The sequence below is a fragment of the Cuculus canorus genome, chromosome 1 (genome assembly GCF_017976375.1).
Source record: "Cuculus canorus isolate bCucCan1 chromosome 1, bCucCan1.pri, whole genome shotgun sequence".
NCBI classification, from domain to species: domain Eukaryota; kingdom Metazoa; phylum Chordata; class Aves; order Cuculiformes; family Cuculidae; genus Cuculus; species Cuculus canorus.
In genome coordinates, this window is record NC_071401.1 from 43705045 (window position 1) to 43729289 (window position 24245).

At 38.8% G+C, this 24245-nt stretch overlaps 2 long non-coding RNA genes across 10 annotated transcripts in view; one reads left to right on the forward strand and one right to left on the reverse strand.

Annotated features, from left to right (window-relative positions):
* Positions 1 to 24245, reverse strand: part of LOC128854021 (uncharacterized) — a 97101-nt gene that overhangs the window by 55814 nt on the left and 17042 nt on the right. For 3 of the 9 annotated variants that reach the window (XR_008452926.1, XR_008452925.1, XR_008452933.1), the window contains one exon: positions 15791 to 16702. The exons of 4 other annotated variants lie outside the window; for them this stretch is intronic. This is a non-coding gene — a long non-coding RNA (uncharacterized LOC128854021). Of the gene's footprint in view, positions 1 to 5911; positions 7511 to 15790; positions 16703 to 22922; positions 23741 to 24245 lie in introns of those variants that run through there. 2 more of the 9 variants (XR_008452932.1, XR_008452931.1) reach the window with 2 other exon arrangements.
* On the forward strand, positions 1418 to 21046 carry LOC128854031 (uncharacterized). The gene is made up of 3 exons (XR_008452936.1): positions 1418 to 4338; positions 15233 to 15386; positions 20940 to 21046. It is a non-coding gene; the product is annotated as an uncharacterized LOC128854031 (long non-coding RNA).

Here is a 24245-nt window from a genome sequence, read left to right on the forward strand (position 1 = left end):
TATTCTTCACCATCACTGAAAATTACATTCCTGCCTATTTACCAAGAGAAGAATGCATCTAGCACAGCAGAAGCTTGTCCTTCAAAGACTGTGCTTCCTTTTAACCAGCATCCCCTTCTTCATTGGCAGGCAAAAGCAGAGAACTCCTTGTCTCTCCAGTAATGCCGAACATCTATTTTTCTCCTTCTGCCCCCAGCCCTCATTAAGACACAAAATTTAATATTGTCAAAGTTAACTTATTTGTTTATAAGACAGAATAGTACAGCAATTAAAATACTTTCCATTTTAAAATCTAAAGATTTGTACACAATCAAAAAACAAAGCAACTCAGACTGTAACTACATAATGACCCGAACATGTTAAAAGTGGATGTAATGAAATATTCACCTCTCCTGTAGTTCACAGCATGTAGTCTGCTTTTTCTGTAAGTGTGGCTTTACTGCAGTTATGCCATTTCCCTCATGACTCTATGCTTTCTTATGCACTATTTGGATATATTGTGGAAATTTAAAGTGCAAAAGCTGGGTAATTTAAGTTGTTAGACTACTATGCTTATTACAAGAGTGTAGAGATTACCCTTAGGATCATAACACAGAACACAGTTTTCTTTTTTGACTCACAGCGTTTTGCTGCTTTAAAACAGAAGCTAACAGGAGGAGCTGGACCTCTTAAAACACACACAAGAAAAGCGCTAAAGGTGCTCTCACCAGTCATCAGAGTATTTATGCTGTTGTTTCTCTTTTTGGAATCCAAGACACACAAAGAAGGTGACAAAGGAGCTGATCTGATTCCTATTCTGCAAGTGAAGATCTGTGATAAAAGGGTATATCTAGACAAATACCAAAAGGCTGAGTATTTAACCATAATGCAGAGATAGAAAACAGGCATAAGCATGCTGCTGCCAGATCTACGTCCTTTCTTTCTGTCTTGTGAGCTACTGCAGCTCAGGCTCAAAGCACCCCAAAAGCTTAGAAAAAAGGCACACTTAAGATGATGCTGGAGTTAGCTGTAACTTGATCTGGTTCCACCATGCCTAATCATTTTATACTGTATGAGTGATAACTTTGATGTTTCCCAAAGGACAATGGCAGACCATAATGCAAGTCTTTGACTGCACTTGGAGCAAATATTCAAGAGGCCAAGTGATCTAAGTCAAGAATGGGCTCAGACCACCGGGTAGCTGACATATTGCAAACACGTACAGGATAGTACAGAAAGTTTGCTGCTGAGCGTGGGTCCAAGGCTAGAGCTCCCATGTTTTGGTTTATCATAGAATCATCAGATGGTTTGGATTGGAAGGCATCTTAAAGATCATCCAGTTTCAACACCCCCTAACATGGGCAGGGACACCTCCCACTAGATCAGGTTGCTCAAAGACTCCTTTAACCTGGCCTTGAACACCTCCAGGGATGGGGAAAGAGTCCATCAGAAAGATCATGAGTTTTAATGTCACTGCTCCCACCTGGAGTATAATAAGGAGTTTGCAATGAGTCATGCAAGCTGACTCAAAAATCAAAGAAGTACCTGCAGCAGCAGCTGTACTTTTTGCTCCAGCAACTTAATAAAATTTCTACCATATGCACAGCATCGTCCTAATAACGAGGAAATTGAATAATGTGTAAAAAAATACATTGAAAAATCATTGATTGTATCATTGTATTACTGGGAAATGCCTGAATAGGTATCATAGTTGGTGCTGATCCGCCTGAGATCAGCTCAATCTAAATATGCACACAATTCCTTTGCTCTCTTTTATATAAACAGCCATCCTTAAGTCTCATCTGTGTGCTTCCCAGAGAAAATTGACAATAAATAGCTATTCTAATTCTCTGAGATTCATCTCCTTTTATTTTAGTTATCTGTAAGGTGGGTGTCAAGTTCTCAGATCCCAATTCCTTTTATAGTCTCTAGAGAGAAAGGGGCACTTTGAGAGGCATTGTCTACTTCACTCTTAAGTGGATGCATCCTTTTAGAGCGACTGCTTTACTGTCTGTGATTCCATCTGGCATAATCTCTGAATCACCTTGCATCTCTCTGTAATCTCTTGTTGAGATTGTTTACTTCTGTAGCCAGAGACCATCTTTTGTCTTGTGTTGATAGAGGCATTAGCTGAATGGGAGTAAAACTGACGATCTGCATGTTCCAGTCATGGGCATAAGAACAATAAAAGCACAAAGTACTGAATATACTTCCAGATAATTACACATCTCTTACCCTGATGTCATCCAGTAATTTAAGGATGCTTTGATTTTCCGGATGTAAGATGTACATGTGGTTTGAAAAGATGCAGAATTCAAACAGCCAATGCTCCTAGTCCTTTGTTCGTATGGCATAGCCACTAGAACAGCAAATCTGTGAGTGGGGTGAGGGGCCTTACTTATCATCTGATCTACTATGGTAGATGAAAATAGCTGTAAGGTAGGACAACCTGAAACTCAGAAGGGAAATAGTGGCATAAAAGAGTTTTTAATTTTTCTGGGTAGATTGTAACAACTAATCATATGTCACTCTGGTTAAATAATGAAAAAAAGTTTTTTCTCCTCCAGGAAATTTGAATTTTTAGCCTGTCCAACAGAAGTTTTATGAGCACGCTTTAAGTACATTAAAATGCATTTCAGCAATCTCTATCCAATATTATATTCAGTCACTCATTTTATTTATATAGTGTTCTCCATACAAGTGCCACAGAGAGTTTGACTGCAAAGCACACTTAATTAAAAACACAGCTAAGTAAATAGGATTGGGTTTTATAAACCACAAGACACCTATCATTTTAATCACACATGGAAATGTAGTCCATACACAAGAGGCAAAGGTTGCTATCCAGAGAAACTGCAAAAACACCCCTGCTTTTATTTTTACTGAGTTTCAACAGAGATACTAAAAATATATATATATTTCATGTACAATATAGAGTGTTGAACATCTAGTGCTTAATGTTCAAATAACTAAATACTGAAAAATAATTTCATGTGTGTTATAAAACAGGCTGTAAAAGTGGAGGGTTAAAGCCAAATGTCTGTTCCTCTTTCAGACAAAAAAAAAAGCCTTTAAAAAAATGTTCTCTTCAGCCTAGAATCTTCATCAGCACCGTAATATTGCCTTCAACTTTATTTCTACGCATATGAATTATGTTTGTGTTTTTATCATTCTGCTACATCTCTGGATATTATATTTATGTATTCAGCGTGATGTACAAGAAATAAGCCAGATAATTAAAAATAAGTTTAACTGCAAATACAGATAATGTACATTTATTATGCTATAATAAGAAGACTGAGAGTCTATGTAAAGGTTTGTATAACGTGGTTGTGTCTTGGATGTTTAGCTGTCACTTCTGCACTGTGAGATACTTGCCAAGGCTTTTATGCCTGTGCAGACTGCCACTGTCACGTCTGTGACTCCAGAGAGCTCCATGCTAGCGGGCTTTATGGCAGGACTTTGTGTCTTCAGCTGTAGATCTGCTTAGAATAGCAAGTATCTCACAGCAAGATCATGCGCACTTTAACCACTGTAGCCCTGATCCTAAGAAAAGCCAGCATGCTAGGAATAAAAAATAAGCAAAAAGTGCATGGTTGTGATACTTATTAATGTTTCATGATAAGATTGACATTTTTGACTGTAAATGACAACACTTGCAAACAAAACATAGACCCCCTATCTATGAAAGGAAAAATATGGAAATTGCTTATTAAATTGCTATTTGAAAGGTGAATGGAAAGCTCAGTGCGTTTGCACTTGACAGCTATTGTTGTTGTCATGAAATCATTTTGACATTTAAATGTCAAAAATATTTATATGGATTTGCTATTCTTGCAAGATTTTGATTGTCTTTGATCATTCTGGTATTTGGGGTTTTGTCTTTCAATGTTTTAATTTCACTGTGGATTTAGGTCTGAGCAGTGCACTAAGTCCACTGTTAACCCTATATAATTTGCAGTGCATTGGGCAAAAGGTGATTCCTGCAACTTCTTTCCTAGCATACACTTTATAGTTGCTTCCTGCTTTCTGCCCTGTCTTCTTTTGCAAAATGTTTCTTGCCTTCTCCTCTATTTCCATGACTTTTGTCTTCTAAATAAAATGTAAGACTTGTGTTGAGAGACCTGGTTGTCCCACTCTACACTCAGCTGGTGCTGTCTTACCTCAGGTAATGTTTGCACTTTGCAGCACCTCAGTATGAGGAGGACATCAAACCATTAGTGTCCAGAGGAGGGTGACCAAGACAGTGAAAGCCTCAGGGGCAAGACTCACGCGGAGCAACTGAGGTGACTTTGTTTATTCAGCCTGGAGAAGGGAAGACTCAGAGGTGACCTGATTGGCATCCACACCTTCCTCAAGGTAGGCTGTGGAGTGAGAGGTGTTGATCTTCTCACTCTAGTGACCAGCAATATGACACGAGGAAATGGAATGAAGCTGCCTCAGGGGAAGTTCTGCTTGGGCATTAGGAAAAGGTGGTGGCTGGTCACTGGAACAGGCTCCCCAGGGAAGTGATCATGGCACCAAGCCTATCAGAGTTCAAGGAGCATCTGGACAATGGTCTTAGACATATTTTTTAGTTTTAGGTAGTCCTGCGGAGAGCAGGGTATTGGTCTTGATGATCCTTATGGGTCTCTTTCAGCCTGACGCATTCCGTGATCAATGACCATCTCAGATGGTGGATGTTATCACACTCTTCTTCTTCATGTTGCATCATTTCCTCCAGCCTTTTTCTGCCTTGTCTATTTAGAGTGGATATTTTTGGCAAGGACTGCATGTTACCCTCTCTTGCTTTAGTTAGTCCTTAGACTTTATTCCAATAACCGTGATTATGAATTAATTACTTTTCACAGCTAAAATGTAATCTAACATTGTCTTGAGAAAGACCCTGACCTTAGGCTTACCTGTGTGGGGGAAAAGATCTGACTTCAGCTAAAGAGGTATTTTTCAAGTTCCCTAGGTAACCTTGGGCAAATTGTTCCTCCCACGTAACTTAGGCATCTAAAGACCTAACAAAGATGTGCTTACCTCCATGACTGCAAAAAATGCTGAAGGGCCATTTACCATGGCTGCCTGAAGAAAAGTGAGAGGGACATGATCCAAGGTTCCAATCCAAAAAGTTTCTTTGAGCTGGACTATTTTTCAGAAAGGTCTGAAGAGCAACTATCTTTATCACAAATTAGGTATATTTTTTTTGCATGTATTGTTTGTTACAACAAAATAAATCTGTTTCCAAGCTAGACCTGGAGTCTCTCAGATGTTCAGGAGGATTCCCAATTTTCTGTGTGCTCTTTCTTCCTGTACCTTTAAAAACAAGACCCTTAAATCAAGAGCCTAAAGGAAAAATACCTCCTCCAATGCATTCTGTCATTAGCACTATGTATGTAGTTTTACTAGCATTTCATTCCACTTCATTTAAATAAAATATGGCCTTTGTAACCAAGAAGATAATTAGTAGCTGGTGGAAGCTCATTTGTAATTATGTTGAGTTGAAACTGGTAATTATTACATTACTTTATATGTACAATGTTTTTCCTCCTGAATCCCCTCTGATTCCCTCATAGATGCCCTTGAATTTTGCAGCAATTTTGCAATCACTGTTGTGAGAGACGGAGAAGATCCCAGTAGTTCCTTGTAACCTTTCTTTCACTACACAAAAAGGAAATAATTCCTCAGCTTGTGAGGAAATCATCCTTCCCTAGATGATACTGTTTAATCAGAGACAACTAATTTCTGAGTTTCATTCAAGAATATCTTGCTTTTACACTGCCAGAGCTGTCTTAAGTGTTGCAAGTTTGTTTTTAATTTTTCAGTCATGGTCTGTTTCCTGAGGTTCTCTCTAGAAAATCTTTAGTCTTATTAACAATTTCTTGTGATAAACACTAGGAAATGTTACTAGATATCCTCCTTATATGGCTTGAGGCGGGGGGGGGGGGGGGGGGGGGGAATTTGGTATTCTGTGGAAGATTAAAAGAAAATCGCTGCTACCAAGATGCACCTCAGCGTATCTGTGCTAATTGGCACAGTCTACCCTATCCTAAAAAGCAGCCTTTGCTTCTTTTCTCTTTCCTCTCCTAGTGCATTCCCCAAGGTTTGTGAGGGCTCATGCAGAGCCCTCGAGTATTTCTGGGGGTTACACTTTGATGTGTTAATACCACTAAGTAGTGTCGTAAGTACCATAGCTGCAGGGAGCCTATTGGCTCTTCGGCTTTGACCTCCTGCAGAACACTGCTTATTCAGCACCAGAACAAACCATCCTAGGGCATTGCTATAAAAAAGCTAGGCAAACCTCAGTTAAAAATTCCCCATCTCTGTGTGCTAACTTCTCTTTGTTTAGGAAAAAAAGCCTTCGACTTTCTCAATCCTCAATTTTCAAACATGGCACCTGTCTGAATATTTTCCTGCTGCTTTGCAGAATTTTTCTGACCGAAATTTCTTTCCAGATAAGCAGGTGCGGATTTTGACAATAATGCATGATAGTATCTCCCATGCCTTTTATTGAGTGTGTTTTCTACAGCATGACCAATTCTTGTAGCTCTTTGTGAAACCCTTCCCCAGCTTTCACTATCTTTCTAGCCTAGAGAAGAGGAGGCTGAAAGGAGACCTTATCACTGTCTAAAACGATCTGAAAGGAGGTTGAAGGGAGGTGGGTGTTGGTTTCTTCTCCCAGGTAATAGGAGATAGGATGAGAGGAAATGGCCTCAAGTAGCATCAGGGAAGGTTCAGATTTGACATTAGGAAAAATTTCTTCACTGAAAAGGTTATCAAGCACCGGAACAGGCTGTCCAGCTAGGTGGTTGAGTTACCATCCCTAGAGGTATTTAAAAGTCAGGTAGATAAAGCATTTAAGGATATGATTTAGCAGTGGACAGGTACAGTTGGGCTTGATGATCTCAAAGGTCTTTTCCAATCCAGTAATTCTATGATCTTCGTCTTTAAAATGCTGACAACAGAGCTACAAAAACTGTTGCAAATGGTGTACAGGAAGGCAACACCACCTTCCTCTTCCTGTTTGATTTAGTTTGTCTTAGAAGTTATCACATTTCTCTCATGCATTACTACGATGCCTAAAGTTGTTTCATGCCTTTATGTTGAAGAAGAAAACTGACATAATGTGCCATATTTTTTTCCTGGAATATTACTGACAGATGGGATTCATTTAAAGATCAAGAAAGATCAGTTTAATCTGATAAATTTAGTGGCCAGTGGTGTCTGTGGAGGAGACCTCATAGTGAAGATGTTTGGAAAAATTCAGCTGATGACCATGAGGGATATGATTCGTTCACACTACAAAGACATAAATACCACTTCCCACATCCTCAGTAATCTCATCTGGCTTCCAGCTGTTGCTCTAGAAGAGCTAGAGTCTCCCAGAGGTCAATTTGACATCATGCGTATCTCAAGATGTATCAAATGCACCTGAAAACCAGTGTGTAGGCAGCTGAGTCATCCTCTAGATGTCTGTTTTATCCATGAGCTGAAATGCTTCTCAGGTTTCATTTCCTGTAATATGATTTTAGGCATCCATAGGCACCTAAGCGGAGACATTTTAAGTTACCAAGTCTGAAAATGTTCAGGCTTAAAGGCTCAGTTTAGTTGTCTGAAAACAGTTATTTACCATTTCTATAATCTCGGGTCAGCGTGCCCTGCTTTTTCTCCAATAGCTGTTAAGGACTACATGGTGGTAGGCTGTGCAGGGAGAGAGACTTTAATGGTTTTAATACCCCTAGGTGAAAGATCTGCAGTTCTCCCGGTTTTAGATTTAGTTTTAGTAGTTACAAAGTTTAAATGTTTCAGACTTGCCAAGGAGATACAATCTATTCCATGAAGACTGCAATGTTAAAGTAAATCTTTCAGATTCCTCCCAAGGTGAGTACCACATATATATCTGTTGAATACATCTACCCTCAGATATTCATTGGCAATTTTATCAGTGCTGTCTGGCATAAGGGCCAATGCTAGGATTTCACTTGCACACAGTACGCTACATAAATAATGTGTCTTGGGTATTTTAACATTCCAGACACATGACTCTGAGCTTCAGTAATACCAGTATTATCATTTCCTTTCTTTAGAAATGAACAATGTCAGTTCCTTGTGTTTATATCCAAGGCTACTAGAACTGGTATAAACAATTGAAATAAAATCCTTGTCTTTCTGCCAAATGTTGTCATAATCTTTGGCCTTTTTGGTCTTATTAAAAAGTGCAAAATTACATTCTACTCCTCTCTCACAGTTCCTTTCAAAATAATAGCAGTGAGATTGCTATGAATAATACTAGAAAATATGACAACCTTTTCATTTTTTGCTCGGAAAATGAAATATTTGTGTGTAGATTGGTATTTGTGTTTCAATGTCAATTTCAATTTAGATTTAGGTGCAACAGAATCACCCTGCATTTGAGAGCTGGGGGTTTGGATTACAACTCTGTTTTCTAGGTTTCGATATAAAGCTCCGTAATGTTTTACAGACAATTTAATGTATTGCTCACTTGCCTTTTTTAAATTTACTTTAGTGTATTCTTTGAGATTTATTTATGAATGCCTGAAATTAGGATGCTTGAGTGCAGGGGAGATAAAAGATGGTCTCATCGACATTATCACGCAATCTTTTCTACATTGTATCATAGGCTCTTTACGCCTTAATAGCATGCGAAAAAGTATTGCAAAGATGTTGTATCTGATGCTTATGACATTTCACATAAAGATTATGGGCAATACAGCTCAGCTGGTGGCACCAGGTGCATGTGCGCTCCAATTTTCAGAAGATAACACTGAGAAATATTTATGATGGGTATTGAAATGATTGTGGGAGAAAAACAATGTTGTAATGGGAACTGCAGTATCATTTAACTTCTTTTAAATTCTTTTTATCCAAGTAGCTGTCTTAATAGTGCTTGTCATAGGTGCCTTATATTAGCATACTCATAGTGGCATCCATCTGCCAAAGTTTAAGAGTCTAAAAATTAGACCTACAATTCAAAGTTAATCATCCTAGGCTATACTGTCATTTGAGAGATACAGACACCTCTGGAAGAATAATGACATTAAACTCTTATTTTATGATGAGCCTTCAAAATATAGCTATCCCTCATTGACTACAAAGTGAATTTAGAGTTACAAGCTTATGTTCAGGTATGTAAATTTAAATTATCTATATTATTAAATTCGGACAAATGGAGTTTTTTTTTGACTATAATCAGTGTTTATTTGATTTCCTTAAAATCTTTCCCCAAATATTCTATTTTTATTTATCTAGCATAAGCATAATTAATTTTTTATCATTTACCCAAGAAAAAAAGATAACACAGATCCAAAATATGGCAGTTTTACAGTACAACTGCACGCTGGCAAATGGTCTGATCCCAAGGATTTTTGTCTTGAGCAACGTCAGAAGGAAAAGAAAGGAGCAAACCATTCCCTTTTCAAGGGCATGGAAATGGTTGTGGTATTCCCTAGGGTGATGGATTAGTCAAGAAGCTCAGCCCTCAGAGCTGCTCACTTGGCTTCATACTTCTGCTGCAGTGCATGGATAATTTGCAGGACTAAGTGTTATTTGCTGTCCCCGTAACTATTCTCACATTTTAATCACATTTCTGACAAGACATGCAATCTGTTTCCAGGAATACGAAGCCCAGGAGCACACGCTGCTGTGTCCAGGTGTACAGCATAATGAAAAACAAGGAGTTATTTCCTTAGCTGGAGGTGGGAGAAGTGAAATACTGCAGAATAAGTGCTCTCTCTCACTGATATAAAACAGACTGTCTGAATCGTTCTCCTCTTTGGTTTTACGTATTTATTGAGAAAACAGATTTTGGTTTAGTCCTTTGTCTTGTCAGCTAGAGTCAGCAAGCCCACTTAATATTATATTATTTTGTTTTCATAAAAACAGACAAGCCCATGTTCCTTTCTGATAAGCATAAGCGATTATACTTTAGACGAAGAATGCTGTGATTTTTATTTCCATATGTTCTTTATGTACAGGTCACAAACAGACTGAGAATATTTAGCACTGGTTTTGAGATCAGCAGGTATGAATAGAGAATAAATACAGACACCCATCGCATGTCCTAAGGCAGGGGAAAAAATAAATTGTTCCAAATCCTGAAAACCAGCCTGGGCCCTGCTGAATTGCGATGTCTTTTATGAAAAGCTTCAATTCTGCCATTTTTTTGCTGTGAAGTAATTTATAGGAACATCAGTTTATTTTCAGATACATGAAGTGTGTTGTCATAGTTATGCAGTGAATCATTCTATCTAAAAATACATCCCCTGTATTAATGAAAGGTAGTTTCAATCTTATATAAAGTTATGTTAGGCAGTTGTACCAACACTGTTTCATAGTCTTTAGCACTTAAACTAGTTGTAGCTTTTTTCATAGGTTTTGAATTTTTTTAAAACAAAATTATTAGGATGGCGGTGCTGTTTTCCTGCTGCCAGAAGAGGTCTGTGGTCTTCTCTGTCTTTGGCAACACCTTATCTTTCTGGTGCAAAACAAAAATCAAATGCTTACTTGGCTCAGTGAACAAGGAGCCAAATATCCGGTAGGCTGTGTAGCATTAAATTCATACAAAGTGTTTATGATGTTATCTATGGATTTATAACCTCTGTTTTTGTCGTCATACTCCCTTGGATGGTGGACTGGCTTTAATTACCACTTCATTAGTAAAGGTTCTCGATACCGTACATTTGAAAGATTTGCTCCACGTCACCCAGCAAATGAGGGTAACCCGTAAATCAAGCCACTTCTCTCACAGTCCAGGTTAAAACTTTAGGACCGGGCTAAGCTGCTATCATTAAAGAAAGCCAGTAATTTTTTGGTCCCCTCTGTAAATGCCTTAGAGACAATTGCAATCAAATACTCTAGTTATGCCTTCAAATAAATCTTACCTTGATTTACAGCTATGTGTTCTGGTTTGAACTAAAGCAGAATATATTCTCTAACTTCTCAGCTAAGCCTTTTCCAAAACTTCAGCTTCTGAAAAGTTAACATACTTTTCAGACTGCAACTGCCTCTAGAAGTGAAAGAAGCCTAATATTTATCACCAAGGTAATTGGGCATTGGTGTGTAGAGAGGTCACTTCTCATAGTTACTACTATGTAAATTAAGACCACCATGGAGTCGGTGAAAGAATTTGTCCCTGGGGGAGCAGCACACAGGATAGGTGACCAAACCTGGCCAACAAAGTATTCTATACCATACATGTCATACTTAGCGTAAAAGCTCAGAGAGCATGAGGGTCAATCTCTCTTCTTTGATAGCCAGTGTTCAGGGAGGGCTTCATCTGTCTGTCTGCCCTTGAACTCATCCGTGCATCCCTGACTCCAGTTCCTAGATGTAGTTCCTGAATCCAGCTTCTGCCTGCTGCTGAATCCAGTCTGGGACCTGCCGTGAGTCTGCCCAGCATTCTCTGTGGTGACATATCGTCATCTAGGAAGTTTGAATTTTTTTTTAATACTTGTATATACTTTATTATATTCTTATTAATACTGTTATCTTGCTTATAGTATTATTAAAGCTCTTTTGGTTTTAATTTCCAACCCTGAAGTCTCTCTTTCTCTCATTTCCCTTCCCTCTTACCCTTTGTGGGGGCAAGTTGGGACTACAGCTGTCCGGTTCAGTTACTGACCTGTCTGGGGAGGGCGTGCTAAACCAGGACGCTATAGGAAGAATGAAGCAGAAGTTACATTAGTGCAAGATGGTATATTTGTCTTGAGAAAAAAAATATTGTCATCTGACTGAAAATGCACTCAAGAGCTATCAGTGCTGACACCCTATAGAACCATAGAATCATTAAGGCTGGAAAGATCGCTAAGATCATCAAGTCCAACTGTCAGCCCAATACCACCATGCCTACCTAGTTATGTCCCGAATTTCCATATCTACACATTTTTTTGAATGCCTCCAGCAATGGTGACTCCATCACTTTCCTGGGCAGCTTCTTCCAATGCTTTGCTACTCTTTTGGTAAAATATTTTTCCTAATATCCAACCCAAACCTCCCCTGACGCCGCTTGACCTTCATAACCGGTAACAAAAAAGTAGCTGTTTAAATGGATATTCCTCGCTTCAGTGGTTTACCAGAGTTGTGTGTTAGAACTATTACCGACCACCTTACTGATACCTTTTTTCTTATTATTATTGAAAAACAGGAATGGCCCTATCCATGCCAGTGTATCCTTTTTCAAAGACATCTGACTCACTTATCTGATTTCCCTTCTGAATCCTACTGGTAAATCCTAAGTGCTTTAATCTCCCTGAAAAGACCTCCCCTAGGCTTCAGGCCAGTTTTACAAGGAAGACAGTGATGCTTCCTAGATGCCATAATACTTCTGATTTTTCCTTTTTCTTTGTTTCCTGAAGAAGGAAATAATTTGCTTAATGATAAAAATGCCTCATTGAGGTTAAAGTTTGGATTAAAAAAAACCTAGCTGCAGGAAAGCATTAAAGTGTCTAAGAGACCACTATCTGTCCATGCAGATTGACTTTTGTAGATTTCCAGTAAGCACTGGAAAATTGGATGCTAAAAAACTTCCCTCAGAAGAAATCAGAATCAGAAAATTTATAAAGTGGGAAGTTAGAATGCTTGTAAAGTAATTTTTAGTACCATAGTCTCTCAAGAGTCCAATGTCTTGCAGTGAGGCCAGGATCGTTTCTCAAAGCTCAGGTCTGGTGCTAATAGCAATAATACTTCTCTGATAGATTTTGCTTTTCCATTGTCCCCTGTTATTCTATATTTCTTTAATCAAAATCATTAGTAATTCCTTTTTTTTCCAAGTTGATTCTGACAAAGACCTGTTTTTTATTTAGGATAGGACTACGTATGTCTTGCTGCTGGCTGTACTTTAGTTTTTTTTTTTCTCTGAAATGCGACATTTACTTTCAGGCTCAAACTTCCTGCCCCTTGGAAAGATGATGTTTTGCCTTGTATAATTCTGCCACAGGCATTTCAAAGCTTGTTGTGCTTGTGTTTTAAAATTCAGAAGCAATAGGAAAGAAGTTCTTAATCTACATGGAATATTTTGCCTTTACTGAATGTTTCAGCTTGCAGTTGATAAGGACTAAATATTTCATCATTACAGAATTAAGTATCAATTTAAATGTCTCTGCTTGGGAGTCATGAGTGATATGGTGACATTTTATTGGCTTGAATAGATTGTTTGCTCTTTCGGTGTATTTCAATAAATCCTTTCGACATTGCTATGCCCCCCTGTCTCCTTACAAAGAGCTAAGGAGCTACAAATGATTAAATAAACCCTCAGCAGTCTCACTTATACTTAGAATTGGAGGCTTGAGAGCAGACAGTCTGACCTGCTGGCGGCAAGGAAAGCCACTAATAACCAAACCAAAACTTGGGACTGAAGTACAAACATTTAAACTACAGTTCCAGGGGAGCTTATTTGTGAGTGATGTCTGCTACTTGTCTTGCCTCTCTTGGTTTTCTTTTTCCTTTTTCTCTGTGCCCAAATAATTAGGATTGCAGCTGCAAATCTGTGCTGTATATTCTGGCCAGATGATCACAACAATGCAATGCAACTTAACCATAAGATTAGAAGGAGTTATCCATACTCGGCAGTCAGTCTGAAAGGAGAAAAACAGGAGCAGGAGCAAGAGCTGAACTACCCGAGATCGCTCATCTTTATGGAACAGCCTACCTGTCAGTAGGAAGCTGCCAGTCTAGATCAGACATTTCATGTGATATCGCACAGAAACGTCGAGCCCAATGACAAACACAGTTGAATAATATGTACAGAGTTAATTTGCAAAACTTGTCATACCAACAAACCTGACTGACTAACTCAAATTTGGGTTCGCTGACTAAGTGATGAGCATCATCTCACAGTAGTGTGAAAAGAGGAGGACAGTCCTTTACAAGTTTCTGATGTGACCCTAATTCAGTTGGTAACCACAAATTTGCTTTCCTGGCCTTTCCAAAGCTGCAGCTTTGTTTTTGTATGATTTTTTTTTTTTTTTTTTTTTTTACAGCAACAATATAAAGAGTTTTTATGCATCTTAAGACAATGTGACAGAGAAAAAATTGTTAAGATTCTGAACATGTGAGTCATGTAGCTAAGTAAGTAGTAGTAAGAATTGAAAGGTGAGGTGAAGAAACATTTGCTTTCTGACTTACCTTATTTTGAACATTTTCTTTCCTATTTGCTAGCTTCCTAACACTTTTGTGTCCTAAGGCTGCCCCTGCTTGTGTATGAGGGGCAGTAAAGAGATCAAAATACATCTTTTTTCCTTTGTAAACATCTTATTCAGCTGCTAGCATACCTAAAAGTCAAAATTCTCTGTCAGTTTTCATTCTGTGGACCATCTACCAAGAAATGTCTCTACTTAAAGCCAGAATAACTTCTCTCAAACCTTTAATAAAGAAAATAATCAGCATTTGCTGTTACTCTACCACATTATGATTCTGTTTGCAAAATTGGAGACATCCTCAGATAATTTTCTTGAGCTGTCTATTGGAACAATTTGCTATGCAGTGTGCTTGGAGTTACTGTCAGTTTTAATGACATAACCACAGTTGTGGGCTGAGACCATTTTCTGAGATGTCTCCTCCTGTTCCTCCTCACAGTGTAGGTCCTATTCGGATATACAAGATAGTGTTCCCACCAGCTTCAGTGAGCTACTAATAACATGAAAGTGCAACTAGATTGTCACTAATAAGTATCCTTCACTCTTGGTACTCCTGTCTGGGGTGTTTGCCGTGGCCCTAGCATTGCAACATGATCCACAGTGTGTCTGACTGAGCAAGCTGCCTTACAATTCACTTAAGCTATTGATTTCTCTCCAGAGGGATTATTTTCACATTATAAATAATTAAACTGTGTGATTCATTGCCACAGGATACTGTGGAGGCCAAAATGTGTTCATATCCTTCAGCATCTGTGACAGATGATTATCTGGATGCAACCTCTGGAGTAGGAAATACACCCTTGAAGCTGAGTAGGAGATATGTCAAGGTCCATTCAAATCTCTCAAATTTATTGGAAAATGTACTCTGCTATTTAAATTTGTTTTCATGATCTCATTAAGAAATACAATTAAAAAAAACCCAACAAGACAAACAGGGATTAAATCACCTTTTGCCCAGACTAGTCTATCATGTTAATTCACTTATTCACCATCCAATTCGTATGATTTCATAATTTATAATCCGTAACTCTTAGTATTGTGCACTTATAATTAAAACAGAAGAATTAGTTATCTAGCCAATGGTGACAGTGCTCATCCTTTCTCCTCTGTTACAGTGCAGGCATCCACTCTATAACTCCAGGAAGCACAAAACCCTCAGAAGTCCAGCTGCTGTTGGATATGCTTCAAAAGCTTTTTGCGTAAGCTCGCAGCCCAGAAGGCCAAACATATCCTAGGCTGCATCAAAAAAAGCGTGGCCTGCAGGTTGAGGTATGTGCTTCTCTCCCTCTACTATGCTCTTATGAAACCCCACCTGGAGTATTGTGTCTAGTTCTGGAATCCTCAACATAAGGACATGAAACAATTAGAATGGGCCCAGAGGAAGGCTACAAAAATGATCATAGGTATGGAACACTTCTGCTATGTGGACTGGCTGAGATAATTAGTGTTGTTCAGCCTGGAGAAGAGATGGCCCCAGGGAGAACTTACGGCAATATTCCAGTACCTGAAGGGGGCCTACAAGAAAGGTGCAGAGGAACTTTTTACAAGGGCATGTAGTGACAGGACAAAGGGCAATGGCTTTAAGTTGGAAAGGGGAAGATTTAGATTAGATATTAGGAAGCAATTATTCATGATGGGGGTGGTGAGACACTGGAATGGGTTGCCCAGAGAAGTTGTGGGTGCCCCATACCTGGAAATGTTCAAGGTTAGGTTGGATGGGGCCCTGAGCAGCCTGACCTAGTGGAAAGAGCCCCTGCCCATGGCAGAGGGTGTGGAAGTGGATGATCTTTGAGGTTCCTTCCAGCCCAAACCATCCTATGATTCTACAATTCTATGATTCTATGATAAGTTGATGATACCCTCCATATTGGATATTTAGTCTATGCCATTTCATAAGTTAGTGGATTCTGAGGAAGCTGTCAGACAAAAGATAATGGCTGCTGTAGACAGCAATTTGGAAATGATCCTGGCTGCACAATGGTCCTTTAGCTCCCTCTGGCCACCTGTCCCTGCCTTCCTGGTGTTTTGCTTTGACCTAATGGCACTGCTCCCAGCTTACATCAGGCCTCAGCATGAGCTTGCTTAACCAACATCTAAGCAACGGCTGAGTGAACACTCTACCCTTTGGTATAGACCAGACATTTGGCAAACCCATTGCCTCGGTGAGTGGAGGTACTGTTGTTCCTCTAGACTTGTCAGGGTTGAGGGCAGGGGAAAATTTTGGGCACTTTCACTGCAATCTGGCTTCATAGTTTGTAATTTGGCAACATTTGATGGTACATAATTTCAGCACAGTGAGATAAGCAATAAACATGGATATGCATACATACCAATAACGGAGCTACAATAATAATAGGATGTAGCATAGGGTGCAATGCTGGTTGCACATGGTGCGTATCCGGTAAAAATATCATACCTGTGATGAGCAGCAGTTTTTTCAATTTCTGTTGGGATTCTGACCATTCATCTGGTATCATGTTTGATAGCAATAGTCGCCTCATTTTGGTGTGTAATAGCTCTTTCATAACTGTTGATTAAGAACTCCATTTCTTCAGTTTGAGACTATACTGTGTCGTACACGAGTCCTAAGGATACAGATCAAGTTGTAGGCCAGAATTCCACCAACATTGGTATAAGACTTACTTTATGGTTTCTATAAAGTTGCCCGCAGGTTTCTAGTGCTGTCATATTGCGCCAGCATTCTCCGACAGGAGAAATCATTTTGTTCCTGTCATTCCATAGAACATCACAATGTGGCAACACACATACAATCTTTTTTCTTTAAAGTATAAGTGTGGATTGTTATACACTAAGTTTAAATAACAACTACTTGAGGGTATATTGCTGGAACATGGGTCTTGTATTACTAAATCCTCAGGTCTTTAGCATTCATGATTTCCTCACATTGTTCACATGCACAAATGTCAATTAGATTGCCTTGTTTATCTAACCATTTGATTCCTTGAGCTGGCGACCATATTCTATTATCTACAAAGACGGGAAGTGGAGTCTATTGGTAAATGGTTCTTGTTTAATTTTATTACTCGCTGTGTGGTAATAGAAAGATCCACTTAACAGATTACTTTTACTTCCTAGCACTGAGTATATTATTTTTAGTAACGACGATTTACAATCCTGGCAGTGCATGCAACTTCTCAGCAATGGGTTACTTTTGGATTTTTTGTAGGATCCCAGCAGGAACTGTTTTCCTTTCCCCAGCAGGAACTCTTTTCCTCACACCTGTCCATCTGACTCCCAAAAAGATTACTTCCTGACTGGGTCCTTGTTTCTTTTATGTGGGTATCTCTACCCCAATTAACTGTAAATGTCCTTATCTGCCATTGATATTTGGGGTCTCGTGTAAATAAGGAATGTTGTAAGGGGCAATAAGAAACTGCGACCATCATCTCAGGAGTTGGATCCTTAGCAGTGGGAATAGGCACCACCAGCACTGCCACTGAACCGAGACCTGCCCTTAGTTTCCCACATAATCACTGTCTAGGTTTAGTGCTGCTAGATTTGTGTATACCCTCAAGTTCAATTCCCTTGTTTCCTCTGGCTCTTTAGTTGTTATCTCTCCAAATCTTATGGTGTCACGCCCATCTCCTGAATCAGGTCCCTGTGAGCTGTCACAAGAAATTAATGAGGAAAACCAGTTGTCTAGGACAGGAATTGGCAGCCCATTTAATTGAGATATCAGGGGAACTGCTGCCCCATATACACCCATTTTTCCAGGCATTGATTACAAGCCACTTATCAAGACAGACTGTGGAGTTGGATGGATCTCTGGTATTACTCAGCTTGGTTGATTTAAAGTTCTTATCATTACAGAATCAAGCTTAACTGCATTTGACCTACCCACGTCAACGGTCTTCCTGATGTCAGACAGAGTTTACATTTCTTAGAATCATATTTTATGAGTTGCAAGGCCTATGTACAGTGAAATGGCTTAAGGCTTGGGCAAGTTTCAGCAGAATTTCTTGGCATAAATCAACATATTTTAAACACAGCATTTGAGTAGTTTTTCATTTGAGTTCCTAGTTTCATCTGTTCTTTGACCTAATCATAAAAGAAAGTATTTTGGAGAAGATCTCTCAGCCCCCATCAGAGGAATGAGGCTCTGTCATGATGCAAAGCCACAGTCAGTCAGTCAAGATTTGAGCTGAAATCCTACTTGTTTGTTCAGTTGCTGAAGTCAAAGGGAAAATGATGGTTGATTTCTGTGAACTCATCATTTCATCACTACTTTCCAGTCTCAGCTATTCCACTACCCTACTATCTTTGATCTTGGCAATAAAGAGAAGTGGTTCAATGATTAGAAATTGTTTAACTTCATTGTGTTCCAGCACCCTATTTTGCTAAGGAGAGACAAAAAGACCGCCTTGGTAATATATTTTTTGATCCTCAAATGAAAGTTGATGTAGGAACTACAATATAATCTCATAGAGAGGTACTTGATCATATCCTTACTTTAGGCCCTGTGAGAATTTTGCTGCTATTTGGCGGCCTCGGGGAACTTCCCAGTTTCTAAGTGTGGCTTTCTGCCCTAATCATAGATTCTCAGCCTTTTTCTCCCTGTCTTCTTCTCTTCCATGTGCTCCATTTTCCACAGAAAGGAAATCTGCTTGTGTGGGTCCATGTGGGAGCTTCAGCTGATGAGACCACTGTTCTATGTTTACCCTGGCCACTAGTTCTAGACTGTCTACAATTATGATCTGTCAGATCCTGGTACCTTGTTGTGAGCAGAAAGGGTCGTGGTACATAATTTGTAAACACATAATAGGAAACTATCACCATGAACTGGTAAGTCAAAAGACAAAAGAACGAAATTTTATAGCAAGGCTTGACAACACATCTCACAGCACTCTAAACTGAAACACATTTTACCATGAATCAAGTCCTGAAGCATGCAACTGTAAAAGTACAGATTAATAATAAAAATGACCTTAAAGTAGATAATCATCTAGTTCTACAGACAAGAAAAGAAGGGGTAATGCCAGTCAGTTTCCATTAATCTAAAGAATAAGGTTCCTGTTTATCATTTCACCTTGGCAAAATGTACTTAAGAGAAAGCTGGAACAAATCCAACCGTGTAAGGGCGAAAGAGGAAAAGTCAAAGAGAGAAATAATAATCATGGAGAAGGTCTGGTTTTCTGATTAGTTTTATGCATGTGTTTTTCTAAACCTTAAATGTTACTATCTTCGACAGAACATTCAAAATTCCTGCTGACTGCTCTTTGAGTTTGGAACAGGCAATCTATTCATCCATGAGCATGAAATACTCTGCAGGAGTCTCTTCCTACCTGGTGTATTAGACAACAGGATAATAGTAACGTAGGAATGCTCTTCTATTTGGCAATGAATCCAACAAATTTGAATAAGGTGAAGGATTTTTTCCCTTTATTATTTTCACAATAGGAACATAACTAAGTTAACAGTAGCGCCTTTCCTTTTGTCATTTCTGCTGGTATTCTTCACAGTAAGCCCCTAATCCTCCTTTGATCTTCCTGCTATTTATTGCAAGGCATCCACAGAGCTCTGTGATTTAGAGCCAAAGTTTCTAGGGATTATTTTTGCTGTAGAGCCCTCTCCAAGACTATGGGTAGAAGACCTCTTTTGGAGAGGACAAAAAAATGTAATCCTGATGCTGCCAAATTTCTGTAAACTGAGAAAAAGAGCAGAAAATACACTTTCCCACACTTCGACAAAGTTAAGAAGTACCTCACTTTTTCCAGTCTAAATTTTTTTCTTAACCAAAGGTGGCAGAGGAGCCCCCAAAGCATCTGTATTGATGACATATGTATTTTCTGAGGAAATAGGGAGTCAAAGTAGACCTTTTCAGCAACTTCTACCAAAAAAAAAAAAAGCCATCTGATTAATGGAAACATGCAGATAAACAAGCTTTTAAATGAACTTTGTTGCCCTTTTTCTTGATGGATGCATCAGTCAGGTTTTGTTTTTGCATCATTAGCATCTAGGAAACCTTTACTGCATTTGCAGATGTGTGCTCCCAAAATCTTTAATCAGAGTAGGTGACATATGACAGATTGAGAGGTCCTGTTGCAGTGGAAGCTCATGCAGTTTCAACTTTGTACTGCCTGTGTGCCTGTGCTTTCAGGCTGACAGCATCAGTTTTACCTTTCAATGTCTCTCTTAGTTAATATTGTTTCAAGTAATAACTTGAAGATAATTTATTCTCAGAGCAAAATAGTCACTTCTGAAGGGGCTTAAGGAACTGATGACTTGACCAAGAATAGCATTTAGACTCTGGGCATTTTCATTTTTAAGAGCAGGGGCTGAAAGTGGAGAAAGCAACAATTGTACCTATTTAGAAGTGTGCTGCAATTTTATTGTTATGGTTCTGGCAGATACACTGCTGAGGTATCTAAAAAGGCATAATTTGCAAATTGAAAAGATCCAATTTGCATGCTTATGAGAAGATTTTTTATTGTAATGACATGTATAATGGCTTAACTCTTTATCAAAAAATAAAAAGGGAATGTGACACAAGAGTATGTTGAGAAAGAAGAAAATACCATAGTGAATCACAGTTCCGTGTACACAATCCACTGATCAATTTCTAGTGCTCTATTTAATTTGATCTAAAAAAAAATAATTTGGAGATGATATATATGCCCCTCCCCTAGAATAAATTAATTAGAAAGCTACTAGCATTTGCAGAAACATTTATTTGAGCCCATAATTAACATAATATATATAGGTAGAATACGTAACCTAGTGCTCTGCTAAATTCCATACTTTCCTTGTAAGTAACTTCTCAGTAACTAATTAACACAAATATAATTGTTCTCATTTTTACAGTACCAACAGAACATTAAAGCAACACATCTCTGATTATGTCGGTGAATGAATGGTGCTGCACTTGAAATTTCAGTTTCACAAAGACCAAAGCCCATAAAATTACCAAGGGGATTATCTACCTTGTGCTAAGCTTCTTTCCTGAGAAGAGAAAAAACTAACTACCATGAAAGCACACAGGCAAGGGGAAATGGAAATTCAGATCTCCTTTACACTTTGATCAAAGGTGCATCTGCAAAGTTCTACATAAGAAATAAGGTAACAGCATGAGTCAAATGCCACGTTGGAAGGATAAAGTGTCTGTAGATGCAAACTGGTAGCACAGGCAAGATGGTGTGTTGTACATCACAGTGCTGTAGACACTTAGCTTAAGTGTGTGTGTGTCACATTGGATAATTAGTAGGAGAACTACATTCCTTTACTTTTTTCTCCCTTTAAATCTATAACTGAGTAAGAATAAACACTCAACAATGGAGAGAATTGTGAGAGAACAACTGAGAATCTTTTCCTCATATTTCTGACTGCCTGCATTTGCAACACATGAGACAAACTCAGTATTTTTCATAAACAACTGATAGCTTTTCTTTAGATTTTGGCAAGAATAAATCACTGTTGATATTAAAGGTTTTTTTATTTCTCTTGAGTTTGGGCTTGAATACTGCTGGAAGGTCAAAAGGATTCTTATTTTAACTAAATCATTTCTCCGTGTCATCCAAGTAATTGACTTCTAAGGCTGCAAGGTATCATTCTACTCACCTCATTTGATTTCTCATTAACACCAAGTAATGCAGACTTTCACTTCCTAGAATTACTGCATCAAATATTTTTGATTGACTTGAACCATACCTTCTAAACTGACATTACACGTAAATATGCAAGCTAAAGTATTCAGTGAGGAAATCTGATATTCCATGTTAGATTCTGTGGCACAAAAATGGTTAAAGGCAACTTCAGATGCATTTGAATAAGAAAAAACAGAGATTAACAAAATTTTGCAACCCCACTCCTGAGTTATCTCATGTTAGGTGGAGAGATGAGTGCTAGAAAGCAGTCAAGCAAACTCTACAGGTAATTTTTTGACAGGGGTCCTAGATGGACTGACAGAGATGTGTTCTGCTGCTTCTACTTGAGGGAATGTCATAGCCAGTTGCTGCAGTGATCATGAGATGACAGAGCTGAAGAACCGGAGAAGAGGAAAGAAAGGACCTCTCAGAATAACGATCATGAACTTCAAGAGTCTAGACTTCAAAAAAGCTTGTTCATGGAACTGATGGTTATGGGAGGCTACCATGAGGCTTAAGGAAGCCAAAAAATGCTACTTCATTTTCAGGAGCAACCTACTCAAAGTGCAAGAGCAGTCCAACCTAATGTACAAACAGCTGAGCAGAAAAATAGCTTGACTGAAAGGATACCTCCTGACTGAGCTGACCGTACAGGCAACGATGACATGAGGAAAATCAACTCTCAGCCACAGCTAAAAGTAGTGAGGAATGTGAAGCACAAATAGAAAAGACCTATTGGTACTTTGACAGTAAAACAAAAACATGGAAACTGAGGTCTGAGGTCTCCTACAGAATGGGATGTGCGGCTTGATGATAAATGACATGGAAAAGGTGGAACTCCTCAAAATCTTCTTGCTCTGTTCTGGCAAGTAAGTTTTAGTCGTTATTGTCAATCTCAGATCTCTGTGCCTAGTAGCACAGTAAGGCAAAGAAGAAGTGCTACCTGCAGCAGAGGAATGAGCTGGAGCAATCTGAAAATGGGCAAGACAGTGGAACTGAACCAGATGGCTTTCAGGTGTTGTCAATATTACTGTGAAGTCAATCTCTAATTTTTTTTCCTAAGGGTTTGGGAAACAAGGGAACATTCTGAAGACTGTCCACTTTCAGGAAGAAAAGAAGAAGAATCCAGGTAACTACAGGAAGGTCAGACTCATCTCAATTCCTGTCACAGTTTGGAGTACTGTCTTGAGGGAAGCTATTTCCAAGAAAATGAAAAGTAAGAGGTGACTGGGAGCAGTGGACATGGATTTCTCTAATATAAGTAACGTCTGATCAATGTGGCTGCATTTCATAAAATGACTGACTGTGTGGACAAGGGGAGAGCAAAGCTCACACCTTACCTTGGCTTTCCAAGACTTTTGAAATGGTTTCACATAGCATCCTTGTAGCCAAATTGTAGACTGTGTGTTGAATGGGCTAGATTTCATGCTGTCGAAGGACTAACTAGACCATTGGACTCAAAGGGTTATTGGTCAGTGGTTTCAAAGTCTAACTGGTAGCCAGACAAATACAATATTCACCGGGGCTGATGTGAGGCCTAATACTCTTTAATGTGTTCATTACTGATTTGGACTGTGGACTGTAGGAATGACTATATCCTCAAGAAATGAATGGATGACACAAAATTGGGTTGAATGGCTGGTGAGAACATTTGTAGGAACTATGACAAGCTAGAGGAATGAACTGACAAGAAACTCAAGAAGTTCATTAAAGACGGATGCAAAGCCCTGGATTTGGAGTAGAACAACCTCACTGAGAAGAGCAGGCTGGGAACTGACTGGTTAGGCCACAGCTTTGCTAAGAACAATCCAAGGTCCTTGTGGACAGAAACACAAACATGAGTCAGCACCATACCTTTATGGTAATGAAAGATGCTGGGCTATGCCAGTGAGAGCCAGATCATAGGGCTAAGTAAGTTATTATTCCCCTTTGCTTGGCACTTGTCAGACCTTGTCTGCAGCTGTGTTCAATTCTGGACTAGATGGTTCTCAGAGGTTTCTTCTGACAGAAATTATTCCGTGACTGTATGGAAAAGGAAATTGCAAAGCAGCAGTTATACATATTATTTGGCACAACGCCGTGGGCTACGGGTTTGGGGTTTTTTTTGTGACGGATATCTCTGCTTCATAAAGGGATTGATTTATGCTTCATTATGTTTAATAAGACTTTTTAGCTAAGAACATGAGATGACTTTTTGGGGGCGGGTAAGCGATTTGGTAGCCTTAAGGCAATAACTTCAATATAAAACCTTATGAAATTTTCTGAGATAATGAAGAGAAAGAAGAATCTGAAGAATTTATTTTTTTGTTTTGGAGTATTCTGAGAAAAGGAGCTACATGGCTTAAACCAAAGAACAAACAGGATCATGTTATTAACTATTTTAGAGTGAAAATGAACCTAATGTTAATGCTCAGAAACATGCAGACTTTAGGAATTGGTGTCAGTGTGATTATGCTGTCAGATACTGTAGCAAATTAAAACTGTGTTCAGCTACACACTGGCTTGTTTCATGTCATTTTTGATGGGT